Source organism: Ascaphus truei, chromosome 5 (genome assembly GCF_040206685.1).
Source record: "Ascaphus truei isolate aAscTru1 chromosome 5, aAscTru1.hap1, whole genome shotgun sequence".
Classification (NCBI taxonomy): Eukaryota; Metazoa; Chordata; class Amphibia; order Anura; family Ascaphidae; genus Ascaphus; species Ascaphus truei.
In genome coordinates this window covers 238541240-238567029 of record NC_134487.1, presented here as the reverse complement: position 1 = coordinate 238567029, position 25790 = coordinate 238541240, and the positions used below count along the sequence as shown (strand labels likewise).

At 44.6% G+C, this 25790-nt stretch overlaps 1 protein-coding gene across 1 annotated transcript in view; it reads left to right on the top strand.

Annotated features, from left to right (window-relative positions):
* Nucleotides 1-25790, top strand: part of LOC142495812 (uncharacterized) — a 151874-nt gene that overhangs the window by 73021 nt on the left and 53063 nt on the right. The gene's annotated exons all lie outside the window — the stretch shown is intronic.

Genomic DNA, 25790 nt, shown 5'->3' with positions numbered 1-25790 from the left:
ATCTCTGTGTCTCTCTCTCTATCTTCTGTTTCTCTATGTCTCTATGTCAGTCTCTCTCTCTGTGTCTGTCTATCTCTGCTATCAAAAGCAAGATAGGAGATTATGTTAGAACATGTTCTTTTTACTTTAAGGAAAGCAATGAGTACCGGGGGAAAAAAAAGGTGCTTGGTAACATCATAAAAAGGGCCACTAAATGTAAATGGCTAGTGTGTTTATTTACCCAGGACACCTTCCTACCCATCCTGTTCTTACTGCTGTCTCATGCTTCACTCTTTTGCTGTTTTGAAATCTGATGCTGGCTGCTCGGACAGCAAAAGGGTTAAGAAATATCCCCCCCACACTGCCCCTGCCATGTGTGTGTGTGACCCTCCATTCTCTCTCTCCCCCCCCTTCCCTCCCCCCCTTTCCCTCCCATTCTCTCCCCCCCCTTCCCCTCCCATTCTCTCCCCCTTTCCCCTCCTATTCTCTTCCCCCTTCCCTCCATTCTCGCTCATTCTCTTCCCCCCTTTCCCTCCCCCCATTCCCTCCCATTCTCTCCCCCCATTCTCGCCCATTCTCTCCCCCCCATTCCCTCCATTCTCTCTCTCTCTCTCTCTCTCTCTCTCTCTCTCTCTCTCTCTGAATCTCTCTCTCTCTATCTGAATCTCTCTCTCTATCTGAATCTCTCTCTCTCTCTCTCTATCTGAATCTCTCTCTCTCTCTCTCTATCTGAATCTCTCTCTCTCTCTCTCTATCTGAATCTCTCTCTCTATCTGAATCTCTCTCTGAATCTCTCTCTCTCTCTCTCTCTCTGAATCTCTCTCTCTCTCTCTCTCTGAATCTCTCTCTCTCTCTCTCTCTCTATCTGAATCTCTCTCTCTCTCTCTCTCTCTCTATCTGAATCTCTCTCTCTCTCTATCTGAATCTCTCTCTCTCTCTATCTGAATCTCTCTCTCTCTCTATCTGAATCTCTCTCTCTCTCTCTCTCTCTCTCTCTCTCTCTCTCTCTCTCTCTCTCTCTCTCTCTCTCTCTCTCTCTCTCTCTCTCTCTCTCTCTCTCTCTGAATCTCTCTCCCCATTGGTTATTGAAGTGTCATGTGACCCTGCTAGTTAAAAAATAAAGAAAAAAATTCTGCACTTTTAATATAGTGGGTTTTTTCCCTGCAATTTTTTTTTATTAAATCAAGGGTGCGTCTTAGAATTGATGGTGTCTTACAATCGAGGAAATAGGGTATTTTAAATGTATCTTGCTTGTTTGTTTAGAAATGTTTGGGCAATTTAATTTTTATTTAGTAAGTGTAACGGATCGGGGGACACGCACCTTCCCCGCTCTCTCGGTCTCTCACCTGTTCCTCCTCGGCGAGCCGTTCCTCCGCGGCGCACGCCGCACTCTCACGCACGCGACCGGGGCGCGCGCACGGCAGCCTTACAGAGGGTGCACGCACACGATCATCTTACCAGCCCTTCCACACCACTGGCTCCGCTCCCCATCGACTGCAAGCGATTACCGTGCAACACACCCCTGTCTCCTTTCCTGCTTACCTGGACCTATCCCTGCAATCATCCAGACAGGCCTCCGCTCCACCCCTTGCTTCCATTGGCCCTCCTTCCTTTATAACCCCAGTCTGCCCTCTCCTTCCTTGCTCTGCATAGCTTCTCTGTGACTCCTGTTTGCAGTGTCTATGCCAAGCTCTGTTATCTGTTACAGCTCTTGTTCCTGTCCCTGCCCCTGTTTGGATACCTTTGGATTGATCTCGGCTTGTTTGACTACGTGTACCTCGCTACCCCTGGACTCTGCTTTGGACCTCACTACGCTGCTTTCTCCTGCCCCTGACCCATGGCTCTTGGATCTGGATCTCTTTACCTCTGGCACCCCGGACTCAGCAAGTATCACGTTAACCCTTTTTCCACCAGGCCCGGCAATGCACTTTACCACACTCTGGGCACGCCCTCACTGCAGTGGGTACTGCTGTGCTGAGGTTACCCACCTCAGTATTGGGGACTGGCCAGGTCTGCGGGCATACAGGCTTTACAGTATGACGTCATTTTTAGTGGTGTTTTAAGTAGTTTATTTCAGGGGGTGGGGGCAGCTTGCTTTTTAATAGTGGCTTCTTTTTGGTATTTAGATTTTGTCGGATGGTGTTTACTTTGAGCTTTCATTTATTTCTTAATGATTGTGTTTTGGTATTTTAATTGGAAATTGTGGTATTTATATTGGATTGGATTAATTTATTCTTGGTAATTTAGTTCTTTTTACTTATTGATTTGTTTTATTTTCTGATTGTTTGGATGATACAGTAGGAGATTGTTTGTGATTGTTTCTTTTATTTTGACCATTGACTGGCATAGTGTTAAATAATGCACAGTTTATATGGGCATCATGTACACACTGTGCCATTCAATTGTTTTATTAGCATTAATTATCTATTTAATTGGCTATGTCCTGTATTTTATTTTGCTATGTGGTGTATTTTATTATGATTCTAGCTTTTGTACCTGGGGAGCTGCCGGCACATCTCCCCGCGCTGCCGGCACATCTCCCTGCGCTGCTGCCACATCTCCCCTCGCTGCCGGCACATCTCCCCGCCCCCCCGCTAGCTGGCACATCTCCCACCACTAACTGGCACATACCCCCCCTTCTGCTGCACATCTCCCACGCACATCTCACATTACACATACACAGCCCTGATCCAGCCAAGGACACGCCCCGTCCCTTAGTAGCCACGCCCCCCAACTCCTGCTCTAACATTTTTGCAGGACACCAAATGGAAAAATAGAATGTCCATAATTTGGGAGGTGATTCATATTGGAAGCTCAAAATAGTTGCGTTGGCCTACAAATCTGCAGCAGAATGTCCAGTAAAAGTTTTGTTGTGCTACGTTGTGCCATTTGTGAGATTTCGATGCTTCGGACAAACAAGCAAATAAACAGAATAACAAACAGAAATATAGTATAGATGTGCTGTGTTTTATTTTGATATGTGCTGTTTTTGATTTGGCTATGTGCTGTGTTTTATTTGGCTATGTGCTGTGTTTGATTTGGCTATGTTATGATTTATATTTGGCTATGTAATGTTTTTTTTTGGTGCCTGTTTTTTTAATCCTTTACCATTTCTTGGTATGTTGGTCAATCATGCACATAATTTGGGCATGATGTACCCACTGTAACAATGAATGGGTGAAGGGTGGGGGTGATTGCATGGAGAGGGTGGTTTGGCCTTGTGGGTGGGTAGTGGCAGAGGGTGGGTTTGCCATGAGTAAGTAGAACGGTTTTATTCAATTTATTTATGCTGGCTAATGTTGTGTTTAATAATGGGCAAATAATCTATTATCCATATCTAGATAATAGTTATTTTGCCCTTTACAGTACTGTATGTGTTTGGTGGTGGTGGGAGCAGAGGTGTATTGATTTAAATGTAGTGTATGAAAGGAAATAACATGGGCACTGCGGATTTCTGCATAGAAAATTTATTAGCCATACATTTTCTATGCAGAAATCCGCAGTGCCCAGGTTTTTTCCTTTCATACTATACATGATATTGGGAGTACCTAGCAGAGAATCATGAACCATGAGCACCGGTATTTATATCATTTTTTCCCCTTTTTCGTTGATTTAAATGTAGGCCATGTTAATTGTTTTTAAATGCAGGATTGGTACAGCAGGCCTGTGGGGACCCACGGGGAAAACCCGAGGACCCCCTGACACCCATGGGAACCACCCGAGAGCCCTTAAACACCCGTGGGGTCGACCGGGGTCCCCCAGACACCCGTGGGACCACCCATGGACCCCATTGGGGCCCACGTGGACCTGCAGGGACCACCTGCAGGCCACAAGAGCCTAGCGAAGACCACACGGAGGCCCCCAGGCACCCGTGGGTACCCCCCAGGGTGCACTGTGGGGCCTACGGACACCCAACGGGACCACCCAGGGACCTCCACTGGACCACCCAGGGACCTCCACCTGTGTGTAAAATAAATAAATAATGATTTTATGTGGGGGCATTTGTGTATTGTTGTTTTTTAAATATTGTAAAGGTTTATTGGGGGCCAAGGAGGTGGGTAGTGGGGCTGTTGTGTATTTTTTTTAGTGTGGGTAGCAGGGGTGGGTGAAGGGGATATTGTCCCCAAGGATGGGTGGTCAGGCCTACTGGGAGGGTAGTGAGGGAGTGTGGGCTAACCCCTTAATTACTATAGCGGTTACTAACCGCTAAGGTGATTAAGGGTTTAGGGGACATTAGATTGTTTTTTTTATTCTTCTGTATTGTTTGTAGCAACGGAGGACATGGACGGTGATGAGGATGAGGACGGCCTTCATCGTTGCAGCCTGGCAGGGGTGAGTGCAAGATTTATTTTATTTATGCTGCTTAATGTTTTATTTTAAATGGTTAGATGCACTATTATCCATATCTGGATAATAGTAATTTTGCCCATTACTGTACTGTATGTGTTAGGGGGTGGTGGGTGGGGAGGGGGTGTATTTATTTAAAAGCATTGTTTATGTTTTGAGGCACACCATTGGTACCGCAGGCCAGCGGGGACCCCCGGAAACCCATGGGGATCACCTGAGGGCCACAGACACCAGCAGGGATCACCCGGGGACAACGGCAGGGATCACACAGGGACACCCACTGGCCTGTTGTATGAATGGTGTGCCTGAAAAAGTAAACAAACGTTTTTTTTGTCTATTGCCAGCTTCTATTTTTCTGGCGTGCTTTTAAAGCATGATTCAGTTATCGCCGCTACGTGAATCCCGCTGACTGGCAAAAAACAGCGCGTTTGCCTTTTTTTGCCTGCTCAGATGTGTTTTGCTTGCAGGTCTGAAAAAATGCCCTTTAAGGCCGATAAAGCGCTGTTATCACTGCTTAGTGAATTGTGCAGGAGGCTGTTTCAGCCTTAAAAGCCACATTGCATTCTTTAAAGCAGTTATCACTGCTTAGTGCATAGCCCCTAAGTCATCTCTACTAACACTAGGATGTGAATACATATCCTGGAACTAGATTCCATATTCCTCTGTCTCCCTTTACAGCCTATGGGATTCATTTTTCCCTAGTTCAGTTGCCTGTTATTTCCCCTGTTCCAGCAGCTTGCTGCATGTGAAAGGGCAACATTTTGCTACACATGTTGTTTACTTAGACATATTCAGTGAGTTGCTATAGCAACCTCAGCCTTTCCCTCAGAATGGGCTAGTCTGCTTTCTCCCCCTCTGCCTTGCCTACAGATGGTCTGTCCCCAGGCTATCTTGTTACCCAGAATACACTCACACTTCCTTTTCCACCTTCAACAGTGGCTGAGTGAGTACCTTCTGTAATTTGCTCTACTGGCAGGGCCTCATCCTTTTCACCTGCCCTTACTACAAAGCACCCACAGAGAGACATTATTCCATCATAAACATCTCATCCACAAGTGCTTGTCTTTATTGCTGCTTTCCCTAAATAAAGTGAAGAAAATATACAGGACTTGTGTTTTGGAAAGAGGGCTGAGTTGAAGCTAGCTGGGTTCATTCATACATCCAGACATGACCCTGGATCCAGAATAATACAGTATATATTCACTGAGACAGTGCTTGAATGTCAATAACTTCCTTTTTTTGGTGAAACATATTTAAATTCACCAAATAGTGGCTTTGTATACAAGAGGATTCTGTATGCTTGAGAGATGCACTCCATGATGACAGATACTATAAGTCACCATAACAGTGGTTGTGTTTGAAACGGTTAATATGCTTTTGAATCAGGATGTTTACATCATTGGTTATATACTAACAATGTGAAAAAAACATATATGTGTAGCTAGGCTCCCTCTGGCTCTATTCCCTTCCCCTCCCCGCCGCTCACCTCCGCTGCGGTCGGGAGAGTTGCGGCCATTTGCGGGGGTGGGCGGGTCCAGGTGGCAGGTGCGCGCATCTTCGGGAGGTGTCGGGCTAGTGGGCAGGCTGGCAGATGTGCAGGGAGCGCTCCGGACGCTCCGCGGCGGCCCAAGCGCTCAGGGCGCCACCATTGTGTGTCACGCATGCGCAGTGCAGACTTCTAGCGGTGGCCACTACAATAAGCTCCGCATGGAGAACTACATTACCCAGCAGCCTCTGGGGCTGCAATGTCACCTGCTACAATACAGCCAATAGGGCTTCTGGATTTCCCTGCTCTGCAATTAGATATTTTTGGCGCACTGTGAGCCACGCCAGTCGGTGCTGGGACAGGGACAGGGTAGGAGGTATGTGCAGGGGTCTGTGACCCTCTGAACTAGGCCAGATCCCCCCATAGGCCCCAGCAAGGCCCCGACTCATTCAATAAGATTGTGGCTGCTACAGGGACAGGCCCTTAGGTAGGGATCCTGCCCCATTAGCTATTTGGTAAATCAGGGACACAGCTGCAAGCTGCGCGGCCCCTAACAATTGTAATCTGGGATCAGATCACCCTGCAAGGAGTAAAGAATGTCTTTGTGTGGGACACTCAAGCGGGACACCACCCCATGCGGCGGCGGACTCGTCGCAGATGACATCGCTGGATCCTCTCTGTCTTCCAATCGGCGCGCCCGGGTGCTGGAGCACCTGGCAGGTACCTATATCTTTAAGTGCACCAACCAAATACACACACGATAGTGGTAGTGCTAACCACATATAAGGAGTGGGGGTTGTATACTTATGGACATCAAGGGTGGTTTGGTGCCCGGGGGTCCCGTCAGGTACTGTGGGCACGGTGGTTGGTTAAGGCCCTGCGTGGCAAAGGGGTAGCTGTAACCAGTAGCATTACTATTTTTATTATTGCTGAATATCTATAGGTTCATAAGTAAAGGTTATCGTTATATTTTGTGTGCTATTATTGTTTGTTCCTGTGCTGGATTATCCCATCTAGTTATGATCCTGCGCAGGTAGAAACGACATCACCTATCGAATCAGGTACACCCCAGGCTCCCAGCGGCAGAGGTTCAGGCCTCCGGTGAGGCACCGGTAAAGCACCATATACACCATAGACGCCTTATCTCCCAGAGGGTGGTGGAAAGTGCACTACATATGCATCCCAAGTACCAAACTAAACAAGCATTTATACCGTTTAACACATGCATCTCCATGTTGAAAAAGAATTTAAAGTGCGCAACAAAATAACTACTAGTGATTTTTGCGCTGGTTTTTTGTTTCCATTTCTTTAGCAATAATATTTAGATTTACTTCACTATTTGCGTTTTGCGCTGTTTTTTTGTTTCCATCTCCATGTTGAACCTACAGTATGTCAGGTTCATATAGGAAATGTTTCTTCTATGCATACACTTCACAGTAAACCAATAGTAGGCTCGCTGTACTAGTGAACCAAAGTACACCTACCATGTATCCCACGGTCCACCAACAGGTATATTACAAGGTGGCTGATACATCCTACATCAGGCTACTCCACTGCTGGGACAACAGAAGTGCATGAGATAAAGTAACTCTTCAATATCAGAAATTCTGCCACCCTAATTAGGGTTAAGGAGACTTAAAAGGGATGCAATTCACGTCATAAATACAATACATAATTTGGACAGTATAGGAATATACCGTCCTATACACTAGGTACTAGGGAAGCTTATATAGTAAAACACCTTACGTGTATCTTATATGTATATATGTCAACTATTTCACCCCGTCTTATTTTAATTATTGAGTTTAATAAATTATTTTAATATTAACAACTATCTGCTACTTCAAAGGGGTTACTTATAACCATTTGATATTTCACACTGTGCATCAGTACCAGTCCTGTCTGTTTTTTTTGATACTACTTATTGTCCAATCTATAGGCGAGTGCATTTTAAAGGGTTTCTTGGGGAGATTGTTGCCAGTCTTGCAGCAACCACCCTACTTTCCTTTCCTGTATGTTGCTTATCCACGACTGTTTATGATTGCACAACACCAGTAATAAACTATTTGTGTCTACCTTCTTGAAGAATATCTTAGTATTTACAGGATAACTAGATCTTGCCTCTAAATGTAAACCTATAAAATCTATAGAAGTATTATTGCTCTCTGAAGTAAACACAAGATTATATTCATTGTTATTTAAATAAATCTTAAACTCTTCCAAAGAATCTATATCGCCTTCCCAAACACAAAGGACATAATCTATCAATCTCCGCCATACAATAATTTGATTGGCGAACTGGTTATTACCCCAAATATCACATTTCTCCCATGCCCCCATGTATACAGTATATACTGTACTGTGTATACTGTAGTGTATGGGGGACATCTGGCGCAATACAGTATACTGTAAATATAACATTGCGTGGGGTAATTAGGGTAATTGACTTGATGGAGGGAGAGGAGAGTGTTGGTGAGTGAGTAATAATGAAGTAGTGAGTGATAATTAAGGGGGGAAGTGCAACTCACTTTGAGACACTGCACAATGGGTGCAGGAAAAAGGTACTGTTAAAAACACTAATGCAGGCCTGCACAACTCCAGCTGTGCTGATTTAGGGATATCCTGAAAACCTGGCCTGTTTGTGACCCTCGAGGACTGGAGTTGTGCACGCCTGCACTAATGCATTTCATGAGTAAAAGTGTAATTACAGTACATACTGTACAGTAAAGAAAACAAAAATACTTACTCTGTAGTGACTGTAGGGGTCCACTTGACACTTCTGGCCTTACCATGGGATTGATAGCTGACAGTGCTTGCTGCTAAAATGAGGCCCAAAGTATTTAACCAGCGCGGGGATCTATTCTTTGCTTGGAGTCCCTGCCTCTGTACCTGTATGTCTGATGCAGGAGCAGGATTTGGCCCCCCCACGCTCACCCCCTCCATCTGTAGAATAAATGTACCTGTGTGCCCTTTAAGAGACAAGATGACAACCCCAATAAGGTCACGACAAGAGATGACAACCCCGATAAGGCCACGACAAGAGGTGACAACCCCGATAATACCACGACAGGAGGAAAGCATCCTCCCAGACCACCTACCCTCGCCTGCTGCCAGAAGCACACCCGCTCCCATTGTAACGCTGCCAGACATCATCTTGAGCGACCTATCCATGCAAGTCCAGGAGAAATACAAGATCGTAAGTGGTGGTGTAGCCCAGAAATTTGCCCTGTCCATCTTTAAACACCACGTCAGTTTTGAGATGTACGGCGGGTGGACCCACAGCGTAACTTATGAAGGAAATAAAATCAAGAAGGCTCTGTCGGAAAATTTAAGAAAAACAATTTTGGAGGAAGTGCAGCGTTATTTTGTTGTTAGCGATCATGTTATGAGAACCGTGAGAGACACCATCAATGGCCTTTTCAGGCATATAAGCGCTCGTCCCTGGAAGGCCAGCCCATTTGGGAACGACTTTGCTGTTTGATTGTACTGTGCTGTAGTTCAAAAGTTATCGAAAAATGTTTTAACTCATCAAAAAAAAAAGTTGGTTGTTTTAAATTGTTTCGTTGTTTCATGTTTTTAATGCTTGATATGCATGTACAGTATAATCATTTATTTCTATTTCTGTTTTGCATGTGCATGTCTGGAGGTGGGCGAAGATAAAGTACAGGAAATCCTCCCCGCCCCCCCCCCCCAATACTGGCAGGTAAGACACCGTGCTCCAATATAGTGATATACACAATGCCTTACAGTAAATGCCCTTTAATGCACTAATTTTTTCTTTTCTTTTCAGAGCGCTGCGGCACTAAAAAAGAAAGGGGTGGGGGGCATGTGTAAATGTATTGGACTGTGTGTATATTGCAGCAGTCTTTCATTTACACAACCCCCCCCCCTCTCTCAATGACAAAAGAACTACAGTAAGAATGCAATGTAGCCATTATGAAGAAGATAAAGACTGTAAATTTGTATTATTCATGATAATTTGTATTTTTCATTCTTCCATGAATATCCAGATTAAATAAAAAAAAATCTTCTGTAAATTCACGAGAATCATTGAAACACCCCCAAAGAAAACATGGTTCACATTATGGTTTCTTTAAATCAGTCCTTCAAAAAGGGATGGCTCGTTTTTTTTTTACCTTTTTTAATGTGAAATTTACTGTAAATTCTAATGAGACATACACGCATGCGCCTAAATGTGAGGACACACATATGCGTTTCAACAAGGTTCCAATGAGACATACACGCATGCGCATTAAATAAAAACAGTATGAAAACAAGAGAAAGCCTAGCAAAAGTTGAAAGTATTGAATAATACATATACAATAAAAGACATACATTTTTATTTTTGGGGTTTCTTAAACGAGTTACTTAAACATGCAAGTAGTGATGATTACAGTACAATGTAAAAAAGTATTGAATATGAAAACAGCAGCATACGGTTTAAGGTTTTCTATAAAGCTCACAATTATCTTCCTGAGCGATTACTCATGGTGCCTTCGGGGTATCGGTGAAGGGAACAGTGAAGTCTCTGGTGCTCTTTAGAAGGGTGTGTCAGTTGCTACTTGTCTGAAGAGCTCGCAAGGTCTGAGGTCCTCACTATATTACAGAGCCCCGCAGGAAACTGCAATATTGGTTCAATCAGAATCCCACACGCTGCCCCAGTTATTTAAAAGCCTGTCACGATGGACACCAACTTTACCAACACTTTTATATTTCTGGGTACTCGATTGAACAGAACAAGTTGCAAAATAAATTGTGATTTATTTCCTTAATAGACAAACACACGACATCTGCAGAATACACTTAAAACAACACTTACTGGGATACTGGACAAGCATCTCTTCTACCTCCCGCTCTATACTGCCCTTAACCTCTGCTGACACTCTGTAAGTGTACTTATGCAGAGGTCTCAGATCTCCTGTCAGCACTGGATGATCTGCAATGTGTGTCTTCCCTGGCTTTTCTGAGAACAGATCCCTATACTTCTCTAGCATAACCCTGGCTTCTGCCCTCTGCCTGACAATCAGCTGAGACCCTATCTCAACCTGCTCTACTGTAACTCCCTGCATAGCCTCCCCCAGGAGATCGGGCAGAGCATTGCTCGCCGGATCCCCCATCGATGGGCTGCAAATGGCCAGCACCGACGCCACACTCGGTGCTATGTACTCCTTCAGCATGTTGATGTGATAAGTCTTGTTTCTCCCTGTCTCAGCATCTACATGTACAACATAGTTGCACTCATTCATCTTTCGTAGTACCGGATACGGTCCCGACCAGGCAGCCATTAATTTGTTCTCCCGAATGGGCTTGAGAACAAGTACCTGCTGTCCTGGGATGAACTCTCTGCTACAGGCATTCTAATCATACCAAGTCTTCTGCTTGGTTTGAGCGGCCCTGAGGTTGTCCTATGCCAACTCCATAAGCATCTCTAATCAGTCTCTGAGATCTATCACATACTGAAGCACAGACGCATCAGTAAGGGAAGTCTCCCCTTCCCATCCCTCACGGAATAGGTCCAGAGGTCCCCGTACCCTGCGACCATATAGCAGCTCAAAGGGAGAGAAAGTAGCTTTTGGGGAGCGCAGATTTCACCATATGTGGAAAAAATAATAATAATATAGTGTAGTATTTTCTACATAAATGACAACTAGGTAATCATAGAAATGGGGACTCACACTCTCCCAATTGGGTATCAGCAGTGGGTGTATCAATGTAGTTTACGTTCTTCCCACTAGTAGAAGGCAACTGGTCTCAGCAAGATTTCCCTCGGTGTGACAGAGATGACATTCTTAGTGCAACATTGCATGTTCAATAAATATATATTTAAACAATAAGTATTGCACTTACATTTGCATTATGTGCATGGACACAAAACTATAGATGCGTGGCTAGTATGTCCACAATCAGCCCCTGCTGTTTGGAGTCACGTCACTTCCGGTAGTCCGTTGCGTCACTTCCGGTTGCGATCGATCACGAATATGGAACGGCTGGCACAGGGCAATGCTGGGGCCACTCTGGGCTCACTGCAGTTCAACTCTACGCGTTTCGCTTGTCACATAAGCTTCATCAGCTAAATGCGTAGAGTTGAACTGCAGTGAGCCCAGAGTGTCCCCAGCATTGCCCTGTGCCAGCCATTCCATATTAGCGATCGATCGCAACCGGAAGTGACGCGACGGACTACCGAAAGGGACAGGGCAACCACAGTAATGCATGGCAAACACGTTTAACCCCTTCACTCCCACTGCAGGTCAGGATTAATCAGCCGGGTATAACCTTTATTTCAGGCCTGATTAATCCTCCCCCCGCCATAACCAGGTTTTCACTGACGGTCGGACCGTTATTGTAAGCCGGTGCATTCGCTCTTGTCGGCGCTGTTGCATTGCTGGATTGGGATTGACGAATTTTACATGGATTCAACCAAGACTTTCTCCTTTTGAAGTTTCCATGATCAAACACAATGGAAAAAGCTGGTATAACACACCAATAGCCTATTCTATCTCCGCGTGCAGGGTCACGAAAAAATAAAAAACACGGATCGCTACTTAACTTTTTTCTTATCACACGCTTCCACACATGAGCATCAGGTGAAAATTTGTAAAAATCATAGTTCGAAGTGAAATATTCATAAATTTTGATAACAGTTGCATGTTATCTGCTGCAGCATTAATTGCAGAACAAATTAAAAATGCATATGTACAGTCAGGCCTTTTATACAGTGGTGTACTCATTGTGTCCAGTCAGCAATTGTGCAGGAGAAAGAATGTAAAAAAAGACACAGAGCATTGAGTTTTTAACAATTTTTTATTACGAAATGCCTAAAAAAGATAACTTCTTCAAGGTCAATTCACAATGAACCACTGTGGCAGACATGGTTTTTATCTGTTTTTTTAAACACCTGCAAGTCGACACAGTATCGCAAGTACTGTACACATTACAATTCATTACAATTCATTACAATTCATGAATTTCTGCCACCTGGCGGATACGCGAAGAATTGCACCCAATTAAATCCAAAACCATTAAATTAAACAGACCAACCGCGGATCAGCCGGGCGGCGTGAATGCGGCATGAACGCGGGAATGCAAAATTAATACTGCGTGGAATACAGAAGAGCCAACGGCAACTGCTCCGTGATCTTTTACATATACGGCCGATACAGCTGTATCAATATTGCAACACTGTAGTGATTAATCTTATATTTTATTATATCCACAGAACAAAACCCCTAGAGGGAAATGCAGTGATAAATCACTGAATCTTCAGCACACGTACATGTAGCACAATGGGAGACAAAGAATATGAATTAATAAACCTGTTCCACTAGTTAGTGTGTATCAATTCTATTTTTCAATCAATATGCTGAATTAATACTCTTTAATAAAGTTTGTACATGAAACTGGTAAGTCTAGCTGAGTAGTGTGGTACATCTAACCACTATAGACCCTCCTATATGGTGGTTTGTAATAGCTAACACTCCAAAAAATGACTAAATAGCCTAATCTCAATGCCACATTAAAGGCATAGCGTATAGATAACCTGCTTAGGCTGCCATAGCCCCTGATCTTATAATGATAAATTACATATTAATTAAACAAAAATATTTAGTTCTGCAGTCTATTGGTTTCACAGACAGACCCCTAAAGAGAAGTATAGTAATGAACTCCTGGACATTCAACACATATCTGAGTAGCACTACTGGAACTAGGAATATACAGTAGATCAAAACAAAAATGGTAGACAGCACTCACAAATTAAATACAATGATCATGAATTTTGCAAAAAGGAACCAGAGGGGGAAACCCAAATTCTCCCCGCTACAAATATCCAAATAGCCACAAAAGTTCCAGCACTCACTGACTATGGTAACAATGCACAAAACATAGTATATGAAAAATAATAATTAATTTAATGAAAGCACAAGATAATATAGTATAACTTGGAGTGATGTAGCACATGCAGGTATATACAAAATATTACACAGGAGTGGTCAGGAAAAAGGTGCACAGGGAGAGGGAGTGGGGAAAACAACAAGGTGTGGGCGGTTGACAAAATATATGATGGGGGGGAGAGGGTGATTGGGGGGCAATGTTTTGGGGGAAAAACCCTTCCTCAGGCCCATTCCCTTGGATCTAAAGGGACCACAAGTTACTTCCCTTGACCCTGTTGTCCCCAACCAACAGAGCAGCACACAGAAATCTAGCTATAAGCGTGATACACACGGAGACTACGTAAATGGTAAAGTCCAAAGTCAGCAGGAGTATCAAAGTAGTTTGGTAAAATAATCAAACCGTCAGGTTATCAGCACTGGAGAATATATTTTCTCTCTCTCTCTCTCTCTCTCTCTCTCTCTCTTTAAAAACCTAAGTCTTGACTGTTCCAGGGACACCTCACATCCCTATGCCCCTTTTACCTTTCTTTTATGTGCTGAACAAGAAATAAGCGCAACCCCAAATCACCTACAGTAGTGTTATAGTATTCTCAAACATGAAAAGGACTGCCTGTCTGCTCTGCTACTTGGCACTACTGCTGTGAGACCGGAGGAGTCAAAGACAGAGGATTCCATTGGCTGTGACTTCACCCGCTGTCTGCTCTGGAACAGGATCACACAGACCCTCCAGCTTCCAGCTACTGCAGAGAGGCACAATCGAAATTTCTACTGGACCCAGAGTGGTCAAATTGCTTGTGTTCTTGTGTGAACATGTTAGTTGATTGGGCTCACTGCTCATGTATGTTTTTTAATTAAACTGTATTACACTATATATTTTTCTTTTTATTTATGGTCCGGGAGAGTTCCTGCCTTATAACTGCTCCAGATCAGAAATCTGGAAACACCTGATTTAATCCTTTACTACGTGAGTGTGCATTCATAAGTATGGCTCTAACTAGATACACATTTGCACTATGTTGTTTTTCCTTTTTTTACATGCCTGAGGGGAGTTTTTGCGCTTGGGAGTGTTCTTGTGGTCTGTGCTACAGCAGGGAACCCCTAGTGGTGAGTCGCGAAAGCATTTTCATGGAAAGGTATTGCCTGGACAATGCGCCTACATGTATCCAGGATTCACTCATGATTCCCGGTTACATTTTGGGGTATCCAGCAACTGTGGAACTCAGCTACCTGGGCACAATCTGACAACACTTTCTCTGCAAAAAAAACCTTGAAACTCATACCACAGCAATCTCTGCTTGCTGGCACTTCTGGAAAGATAAAAACACATAAAATACTTTATTGTTGCACAAAACATTTTATTCTTTACACAGTACTAGGCTCAAGAGCTCTCTTCTTGAACCCTTATTACGGAACAGGGGTAACCAAACGGGCTCAAATCTTTATTTACGAGCCTGGTTACCCCTATACTGTCACAATTGTCCACTGAGGCTCTTCTAGCTTTTGAGAAGCTGAAGTCCGCCTTTTCGTCCGCTCCTGTGCTGATCCATCCAGATCCTATGAAACCCTTCGTGCTTGAAGTGGACGCATCTGATCTGGCAGCCGGAGCCGTTCTTTCTCAAAGAAAGGAATTTCATGGGAAACTCCACCCTTGTGCATTCTCTTCTAGAAGGCTGTGGCAGAAAGAAATTATGATGTTGGAAATCAGAAACTTCTAGCCATGAAAATGGCTCTAGAAGAATGGACATTTGCTTGAGGGGGCAACTTCTCTGATCACAATCCTTACAGATCACAAGAACCTCGAATATATTGATGGAGCAAAAAGACTTGGGATGCGTCAGGCAAGGTGGGCTCTCTTCTTCACTCGGTTGAACTTTGTGATTTCCCATTGTCCAGAAGACAAGAACGTCAAAGCATATGCTCTATCCAGGCAATTTTCCCTAGAAGACACCAAGGAGATAGAGCAGGGGCCCATCATTCCATCTTCTCAGATCATTTCTGCAGTTTCTTCTTCACTCCTGCAACAGATCTCACAGGCCCAGGTAGAAGTTCCCACAATTTCAAAGTGTATTATTCCAATTAAGTCATAATTCCAAGATAGCTGGCCACCCAGGAGTTAGGAAGACGTGATTTCCTTGAACGGATCTTTTGGTTGCCAGAGATAGGCAAAAACGTGAAGGAGTTTTTGGCAGCCTGCGCTGTATGCGTCAGACTAAAGTGTCGAGGACGTTACCCTGTGGATTGCTCCAGCCCTTGACAGTTCCCACCCACCCGTGGACCCACCTTTCCATGGATTTTATTGTCGAACTGCCTCCCTCCAGGGGCATGACTACCATACTGGTAGTGGTTGATCGATTCACAGGATTGGCCCATGTGTTACTCTCAGGCAGCTACCCACGGCCTCTGAACTATCGGAGATCTTTATCAAAGAGATATTCCACCTCCATGTAGTCCTGACGGATATAGTCTCGGATCGCAGATCCCAATTTGTCTCCAGATTTTGGAAAGCCTACTGCCAAAGAATGGTTTTCTCCCTACATTTCTCTTCTTCCTACCATCCCAAGCCCAATAGTCTCATGGAAAGGGCCAACCAGACCTTAGAACAATTCCTCCGCTGCTTTGATTCTGAGCTAGAGGACGACTGGGTTGATCTGCTCCTATGGGCAGAGATTCCCCGCAATTCCATAAAGCACGATTCAACAGGAGAATCACCGTTCTTTTGTGCCTACTGGTACCATCCCGCTGCCCTTCCTCCTTCCACTCCCCTCTCTGGAGTGGATGACAAAATCCAAGAACTCCAATTACTCTAGAAGAAAATCCAGGCCAATCTGACCAAAGCCACCCTTCAGCAAAAAACCCAGGCGGATAAACGTCGATGATCACCACCCCGTTTCAAGTTGGAGATCAGGTTTGGCTGGCTACAAAAAATATTCGCTTGTAACTGCCTTCCTCCAAACTGGGGCCCAAGTTCATTGGACCTTACAAAATCCTGAAACAGGTCAACCTGGTGGGGTTCAAAAAGGAACTTCCGGATAATTTAAGAATACCCCCGTGTTACATGTCTCCCTCCTCAAGCTGTTCATCCAGAATAACTTCTCTCCTCCTACCCTCCCTCTTCCTAGACCGTTCTTGGTGGATGGCCAGGAGGAATTTGAAGTTAGACAAATACTGGATTCCCTAGATCCCATGGCGGGCTACAGTACTTGGTCCATTGGAAGGGTTATGGATCCGAGGAAAGTTCATGGATCAAATCCAGGGATGTCCATGCTCCCTGGTCTGGGAATTTCATTGGAAATTCCCTGCCAAGCCGGCTTAGATCGCCCAGAGGTCTCTCCTCAAGAGGGGGGTATTGTAAGGAATCTGCTCAATCCGTGCCTGGTTTTTCTGCAGTTCAGGTTTTTCAAGTCACCTGCCCTGCTGCTCACTGTTGCCATTTTGGGTACTGGAAGCCTGCTATATAAGGCTGCAGTTCCTAGTGGTCGAGCAAGGTTCTACGTCTAGGTTCTACGTAGTTGCCAAGCAAGGTTATACGTTTGCAGTTCCTGTTTGTCTACGCTGTCACGGGAGACTCCTGTGGCGAGTAGGATCTCAGTGGCCAGAACAGCAGGAGCGTAGTAGGTGTCACAATCAGAGGTCCGAGGCAGGCGGCAGATAGCGAATTCGGGCGACAAGCAGGGGTCCGAGGCAGGCGGCAGAAAGCGAAGTCGGGCAACAAGCAGAGGTCGGCAACGAGAAGACTGGAACAGGACAGGGGTGCAGGAACAGGTCTGGGAGCAGGAACTGAGACCGGGGAGCAGGGACTGAGACCGGGGAGCAAGGAACAAACAGGGACAAGCCAGATTACCAGCATGGGCCTTTACTAAGAACAGAATCAATACAGTAACATATCAGGATCAGAGGCATGTGCAATAGGAGTCTGACTTGAAACAAAGGCAGAAGCAACAAACAGGAAGCAGCGCTATAAGACAGAGAGAGGATCAACAAGAGGACAGACAGACAGACAGACAGAGGAACCCAGAGGAAACAGAAGGCAGCAGCACACCCAGTGGACAAAGAATAACTATGGTGAGGCAGGAGGTCTAGGAGACCCCGACATTACTCCCCCCTCTCGAGAGCGTTCTCCGGACGATCCTCCAGGCTCTTCCCGAAGGCCTTGATGAAAAGTGGACTCAAAGTGACCCACCTCTGGTTGTTTGTCAGCGGGCAGAGGGTACTCCACAGGTACATTGGGTGCTGCAAGGAACCTCCGAATGGGTGCGTTCAACCCAAATGCAGGGGCAGAGACATCAGGAACGTGGGCATCAAGGACGGGTGCAGCCTTTCCACATGAGTCAGTGGGGACACAGAGTTCTCTCTCCATGGTCTCCTCTTGCGACTGCCGTTTTGTGGCATCACCCAATGAAAGACCAGCTATTTGAGTTTTCAGCTCTTGAAGCTGTCTTTCTGCACTTATTTTCCCACTCAATGCAGTTGTCAGTTCAGCTTCTTTGGAGTTGAGTCGCGACTCCATATCTCCCAGCTGACTTAGAACAAGGCTTAAATGTGTTTCTTTTTCTTTATTTCTGACCTGTAGCTGCCGGTACTCCTCCCAGACCTTGTCCAGCTCCAGCTGCAGCCGGGATTTCTCATGGGCTGTGTGATTCAACACTTTGCAGGCATCAGCCATCTTGACCTCATAGCGCAGTGTCAGGCCAACCACTTGACGGACGGACACCTCCTCCCTCTCTTTTTTGGCAAGCTGTGTCTTGAGCTCAGCGATCAGCAGTGCTGTGAGATGCTGTGATGTGTGTTCAGCTGTCAGCTTTAGCTCTTTCATTTTTAGGTGTTGTTGCAATTTCCACTCCTCGGTGAGAGATCCCTGGTTAAGTGCACACTGCAATTCTCTTCTCAGGGCCTTCATCTCTTCACTGAGATCATTTTGATCTTGCTTTCATGCATCCCTCATCACGTCTTGGAGCTCTGCAAATTCCTTTGCTATGGTCTCAGCAGCTTGTCTTTTCCAGGACCCTTTCTCTTGGGTGTACTGGCTGTTAGGGATGGAGCAGTGTCTCTGATCCTCTAAGTCTTACTTCAGTTTCTTCCCCGCCTTGTGCTCACTCTCATACAGGGTTACCTGGGCTCTAAGCTCCTCAGGCTGCTCTTTGGGGACACACTGGGTACTCAAATACTCTTGCAAAATCTTTACTTTGTAGGCAGTCTGGAAACTTTCTTCCTGCAGAACTCGCTGCTTTTCCTCAGCATTCACCTATCTCTCCTTGGTGTCCTGCAGATGTGTACGCAATTCTTGTGTACGCAATTCTTGCAGCTGACTCTGCAGCATATTTTCTGCTTGTGTGCGCTGCTCCAGCGAGACACGTTCTTCTTGCAGCCCTCTCTCTGCATTCTGCAGTGCTGTCTGTACGTCTAACTTTTCCTGGGCTAACTGTTTCTTCTCCTCTCCTAATTCATGGAGCTTCTTATCTCCTTCACTGACTTGGACATAGAGATTCTTGCACTGTTGGGTTACAGTTTCAAAACTGCTATTTAACCCTCCGAAGATCGCTCTCAATGAGCATAGCTCTGTGTTTAAGTGGCAACTCTTCTCCTTAGAGGCTTCCAGCTCTGTAGTAAGCCTGTGAACTCTTTCTGAGATGCTTCCAGTGCTGTGCCAACTTGAGCCATGAAACTCTGGTACTGGGCATTACCCGCGTAAGCTTTCTCCAGCTTACTTGACAAGATCACCCTGTCATTCTCCAACTGATACTATTCTTTTTCCAAGTCACCTCTGCTTTTTCCAGTGCTAATTGCATCCTTGACTTTTCTTCTATCAATAGTCTCTTCTCCTCTTCTGATTCATGGAGTCTTTTATCTCCTTCACTGGCTTGGACAAAGAAGTTCTTACTCATTTGGTTTATAGTTTCAAACCTACTATTTAACTCTTCGGAGGCGTCTCTCATAGAACGTATATCTCTGTTTTCAAGTAGCATCTCTCCTCCCGAACGACTTCCATCTCTTTTTTCAAGTAGCAAATCTCCTCCCGGGAGACTTTAAGCTCTGTATTAAGCTTTTCAATTTCCTTCATAGAGATTTCCAGGAATTCGTTACTTTTAGAAGCGAGGCGCTGATCCTCAGCAGCATCAGCATATGCCCTCTCCAGCTCACCTGACATGACATCCAGGTCACTCTCCAACTGGTGCTTTTATTTTTCCTGGAGAACACACTTAGCAATTGCTGAGGATAGGCAGCTCTGTAATGCAGCCTTTGCTTCTTGCGCTTTATCTAATCGTCCATGAAGACAATCAATCTCTTTTCGTGCAGATTGAAGTGTCTGAGTTAGGGCATCTTTTCCTTGATTAAATACTTCTTTCTTTTCCTCATTCTTCCTTGCTTAGAGAAGTTCTGAAGAATCAGTGGTACTGTGTTCACATTTACTGCTCAAGACTGTTTTTTGAGCGGGAGCCATAATTTCAGACATGGGGAAACCACACTTCCCAAGAAACCAGTAAAGAGGATGTGTCTTTAAAGCAGAAGCAGAAGAATAAACAACAGAAATATTAGACACAGAGAGACAAGATAGGAGAGCTGACCCTTTTGAGACCTTAGCATCAGTCACGGAGATATCATAAATGCAAGGAAAAAATATAAACAGAGAAACCTGTAGTTAAATCTGAATCTTTAGAAATCAGGCATAGAAATATCATAGACAGCAGGAAACTACTACAGAGAAAACTTGCAGTTAGATCTGAAACTTTTGACATCAGACATAGGAATATCAGACAGAGAAACCTGCAGTTAAATCTGAATCTTTAGAAATCAGGCATAGAAATATCATAGACAGCAGGAAACTACTACAGAGAAAACTTGCAGTTAGATCTGAAACTTTTGACATCAGACATAGGAATATCAGACAGAGAAACCTGCAGTAAAATCTGAAACTTTAGATATCAGGCGTAGGGATATCAGACAGAGAACCCTGCAGTTAAATCTGAAACTTTTGATATCAGGCGTAGGGATATCACAGGTTGCAGAGAAACAAACTTTAGGGGAACTTGCAGGTAAACCTGAAACCTTAGAACCAATCATAGGAAGAACTACAGATTGGAGGAAAAATCACAGCATGCAGTAACAAAATAATGGAAGCACTCTTGTCTTTTGAAATGGGAACCCTGGGAACAGCAGTGGTCCAACCAGGGATACAGAGACAAGCCTTGTCCAGGGAATGAAAGTCAGAGTCTAAAAAGGTGGCAACAGGTACTACAAGGGTTAACCCAGGCACTGCACAAAAGAAAAAACCTCAAAGAAAGGTGCACTAGTCTCTGCAGCAACAGTTCTAGTCTCAGAAAAACTGTTTTTTCTTTATGAACGCAATAATTCTTGCAGCACACTTAGCAGCAACAAAAAAAAACCTTCAAGATCCCAACTGGGATTTCCAAAAAAGAAACAAAAGTACTTATCTTCAACCATGCGGATGGGGTCTGCTGCAGCAGGCAGGCAGAAAATCTGTTCCGGCAAGATCCAGATGTGGCCTTTGTTTTCTGTCACGGGAGACTCCTGTGGCGGGTAGGATCTCGGTGGCCGGAACAGCAGGAGCGTAGTAGGGGTCACAATCAGAGGTCCGAGGCAGGCGGCAGATAGCAAAGTCGGGCAACAAGCAGGGGTCCGAGGCAGGCGGCAGATAGCAAAGTTGGGCAACAAGCAGAGGTCGGCAACGAGGAGACTGGAACAGGACAGGGGTGCAGGGACAGGTCTGGGAGCAGGGACTGAGACTGGGAGCAGGGACTGAGACTGGGGAGCAAGGAACAAACAGGGACAAGCCAGATTACCAGCAAGGGCTTTTACTAAGCACAGAATCAATACAGTAACAGATCAGGATCAGAGGCATGTGCAATAGGAGTCTGAATTGAAACAAAGGCAGAAGAAACAAACAGGAAGCAGCGCTATAAGACAGAGAGAGGAGCAACAAGAGGACAGACAGACAGACAGACAGAGGAACCCAGAGGAAACGGAAGGCAGCAGCACACCCAATGGACAAAGAAGAACTATGGCAAGGCAGGAGGTCTAGGAGACCCTGACACACGCCTTACCCTTTCGTCTGTTTGGATTCCCCAGTTGCTGACCCTGGACCGTGACCCTGACCTCACTGCTTTTTGCCTGCCCTGACCATTTGCCTGTTTACTGGACTTTGCACCACTGTCGCCAACCCTGACCTCTGCCTGCTTACCAACTACGGATACTCTTATAGGACTTTGTCCCTGGGCTCTGGTCAGTTTATTTGCATCCCTACCTCAGCCCTGCGGGTCCGCATCCTGATTTGAGACAAGCACCATCATACTATTCGTGCTAGAAGGTTTAAAGTTTCAAGTTAGGTGCTCACTTTAAAATAACCTTTGGGAAATACAGAATATCACCCCCAGAATGGGGTCCTTTTTTTTAGTATTTGCCAATGGTTGGCAGTGTTGTATTTAATTTTTGGGGCATCCCTGTTATGGACAAGAGAAAATTAGCACAAAGATACTGTATATAAACACAATAGTATACTTAATAAAACTGGTCCGATGGTAAATCGATAGTTCTGTGATGGGTGCTGCAGAGGTTGTGGGTTCATTCCAAAACCACTCTTGTTGTCACATCCCTGTTATACTGGGTTGTGAAGGTGGCATGGAAGTCATTGGAGGATGGAGTTTTGAATTTTAGAATTAGAGTCTGTTCTCTCTTGAGCATGTTGGTTCTTACAGTGGCTTTATCTATGTTATCAAAGTAATTAATTTCTATCAGTAAACTTCTGTTTTAGAATCTTAATCTGGCTATGGTACACATCCTCACCTGAACAGTTGCATCTTAGTTGTCTCACATCACTCACAATTTTTGGTTTTGCTACATGAAACTTACCCTATATTCCTTTGTGTGCTACCTATGTCCCGGGATGATCGGAGAGAACTTGCGACAGTTATCGGAAGGGGTCCACACCAGACAACACAGCTGATTACGTATTTGATAAATACCACTAATCGTTAATATATGGGGCTATGCGATTTGTGACACTTTTAGATTTAATTGATAATCTATCACTCTAGCACAGGGGAGCGCAATCTTTTCCTGCAGCACCCCCCTGTCTAGCTTGCCCCGGTAAGGTGCCCCCCCCCCCACCTTACATCCGCGTCGAATGATGCTGCGGGGTCATGTGATGTGATGTAACGTGACCCGTGGCGTCATTTGATGCTGCGTTGTCATGGCGACGCGTCACACAGCCAGCTGAAACAAGGTGAATGGAGTGTTGCAGGGGCCTCACATGATCCCCCGGCATTAAATGCCTTGGGGAAGAGTGCAGGACCTCTGCAACCACCCACACCCCTCCCCTCAGAAGAATCTCACGCCCCCCTGGGGGGCACGCCCTCCAGTTTGCGCACCGCTGCTCTAGCATATTGCATTATTGCACCATGTATTCTTCTTTTTTTTTATCTGCTATGATCCTGCGCTACCTATTTTGAGAGGACACAACATTTGAGAACTTCAAAGATGGTTCTACATGGTTCTGAACAGTGTATTTGTTCTTGTTATTTATTCACCTATGAGCACAACATTGCTTTTCACTATTCGTTTTGATCATTCACTATTTTGTTGGGTTTTACTAAGAGCACCCAGTGCCTTTCACATTTTTTGCACTTACCAAACAGAGATGCCACAGGTCAATCAGAGTGGATAAAAACTCTGCCCAGGTTGAACCGCCCATGATCATTGATAATGAACCTGGTACAGGTGGTCACCCTAGTCTCAGGGAAGAAAAGATGACACGCAACAGGAGAGAACTCATTGCCAAATGATTAAAAGAAGTCTTGGTAAAGTGGAAAAAGGAGCTTGAGCCAGGAATCCTCTACAAAGGTGAGGAAGCTAAGCACATCATAGAAAGATTGTGCTTGGAAAAAGTCCTCCCCGAGCGACTAAAGCATGCTGAATACAAGCACATACAAGAAGATACTGGTTATCTGCACCAGACACAAAGACTGCATAACCTAGGTTTCCTCTTCTACCGAGGTGTCCTCATATGGCCACATATCGGGGACACCAACTGATAGAAAGATGGTAACACTTGCTGGTGCATATCAGGAATGTAAGATGGTGGCCCAAAGGCGAACCCCAAAAATGCTGGGAGGAGTGAAAGGCACCTGGAGAAAGGGCTCCAGTCCCAGCGTGAGTGAGTGTTCTTTCCCTCCAACCACTCTTGTTTCGAGCCGAAGGCACATCTCAAGAGAGTGGAGGGATGGGCTGTGGCTAGCCTGAGCTACCCATAAATGGGGTGATGAGTGGAAGAAAACATTTAATAACTGATATAAATAGCCCCCTGCTTATACTGTAGGTACCTCTTTGGACTTTGTAGTCGCCCCTTAACTGCCCAGCCCTGCAGATATGGACTGGGAAGTGTGAGTCAGCCCTTACAAAGGGATAGGACTGTTTGATTTGTTTTTGTTGACAAAAAGCTGTTTAGTTTTTAAGCTATGGGCTAAATAAATGCTACTGTTAATTTTCCCAGTCTATGTCTCCCTGGTTGTACCTATGCACTCATCTCTTATAATCCCTATTATGTTGAAACTCTACTTCTGATGCTTTTTTTTTTAAGGTGTGTGCACTTACTGTAAAACAGTTCGTCACTAGATTCCTGTCAGTCTTGTTTTTAACAAGACAAAGAAGAATTATCATTGAAACTAAATCTTTATTTGACGCAATAGAACAGTAAACATATTTATAGTTTTTGAATGTGGAATGAAAGTCATAAAACTATGAACTATAAAACCATAAACAAAAAGTTTCAAGTCTAGTATCTCTAATTATCTTATTTTATTTATAAAATGTTTTACCAGGAAGTAATACATTGAGAGTTGTTTCTCGTTTTCAAGAATATCCTGGGCACAGTTATGACAGATACATGGTAACAAATACATGGTTTCATTAGGTGAACAGGGTTATACATTATGTATAAAGACATTGCATGAACAGTTTAACATATCTTCTGTATACGCACGGTAACTGTTTTCTTATGTTATATCTAAAATGTAGCAATCTTTGAGTTCTGCTTGAAACCGTTTACCTTTTGAAGTGTCTTATTTTTGGACATGTTTCACCATTGTTTTGTTACATTTGCGTATTTTTCTTGGGAAAAGGTGACCAACGAATCCTTAGGTGTAAGCCCTCAGTTACACTAAAATGAATCCTAGCAGTGGCAGAGGAATTGGAGTGCGGTGTCAGGATTTATGGGGTAGACGTTCAGTTTGGTGGCATGGCAGAAGGTGAGACAACTGGGCAGCAAATTTGTTGTTAACCCATTTCACACACACTGAGTCCGAGTGAGTGAGTGTGTATACGTGACAGTGACGAACAGTATAGCAATCGTACTGTATAACATGTTTTGTGGGTCTTGACTCCTGCAGGAGAATAGGAAGCAGCAACACCATTGGACAAATGACATAGCTTCCTATTGATTGACCGCGACAGCCATCTTCAATATGTCCTCTACAGGACCGGGTTTAATGCTACTTCCATTAATATTTTTGGCAGGCCTATCTGGACAGTACAGAAATGTTACTACAATTTGTCTTACTCAGGGGCGTAGCCAGCGAAGGGGCCGGCGCGAGCAAGGCCCAGCGTAAAATCCCTAATTGCCCGATTGGGTGGAGCACAGGAATTGTGCTTTGTTTTTCCATAAATGTAAGGCCATTCCTTTTATCAGCTGCATTGCTCACAAAGGGAGGAGCGCAGATAATATGTACAGTATTTATTTTCCGTAAAATCCCAAACACCTGATCTAAAAATACTCTCCCTGAATGAGGCACTGGGTGGGCTGTATGGCACGGACGGAACTTAAGAGCTTCATGTGAGCAGGTCAAGCAGGGATGAGGACTTGGCAGTGGGGGAACCAAGCAATCAAGAAGGAGAATGTACAGACTGTCACCCACTGCCCCCGCAAAGTCATGGCTACGCCCCTGGTCTTACTTGGAATATGAAGGCAGTAAAAAGACAATCTTCTTTACGTTAAATGTTCTTGCAAGGGCAATACTACTCAAAATGATGCCTATTGTTAAAACAACATTAATTATTAATGTAAATAAACAATAAGGGAA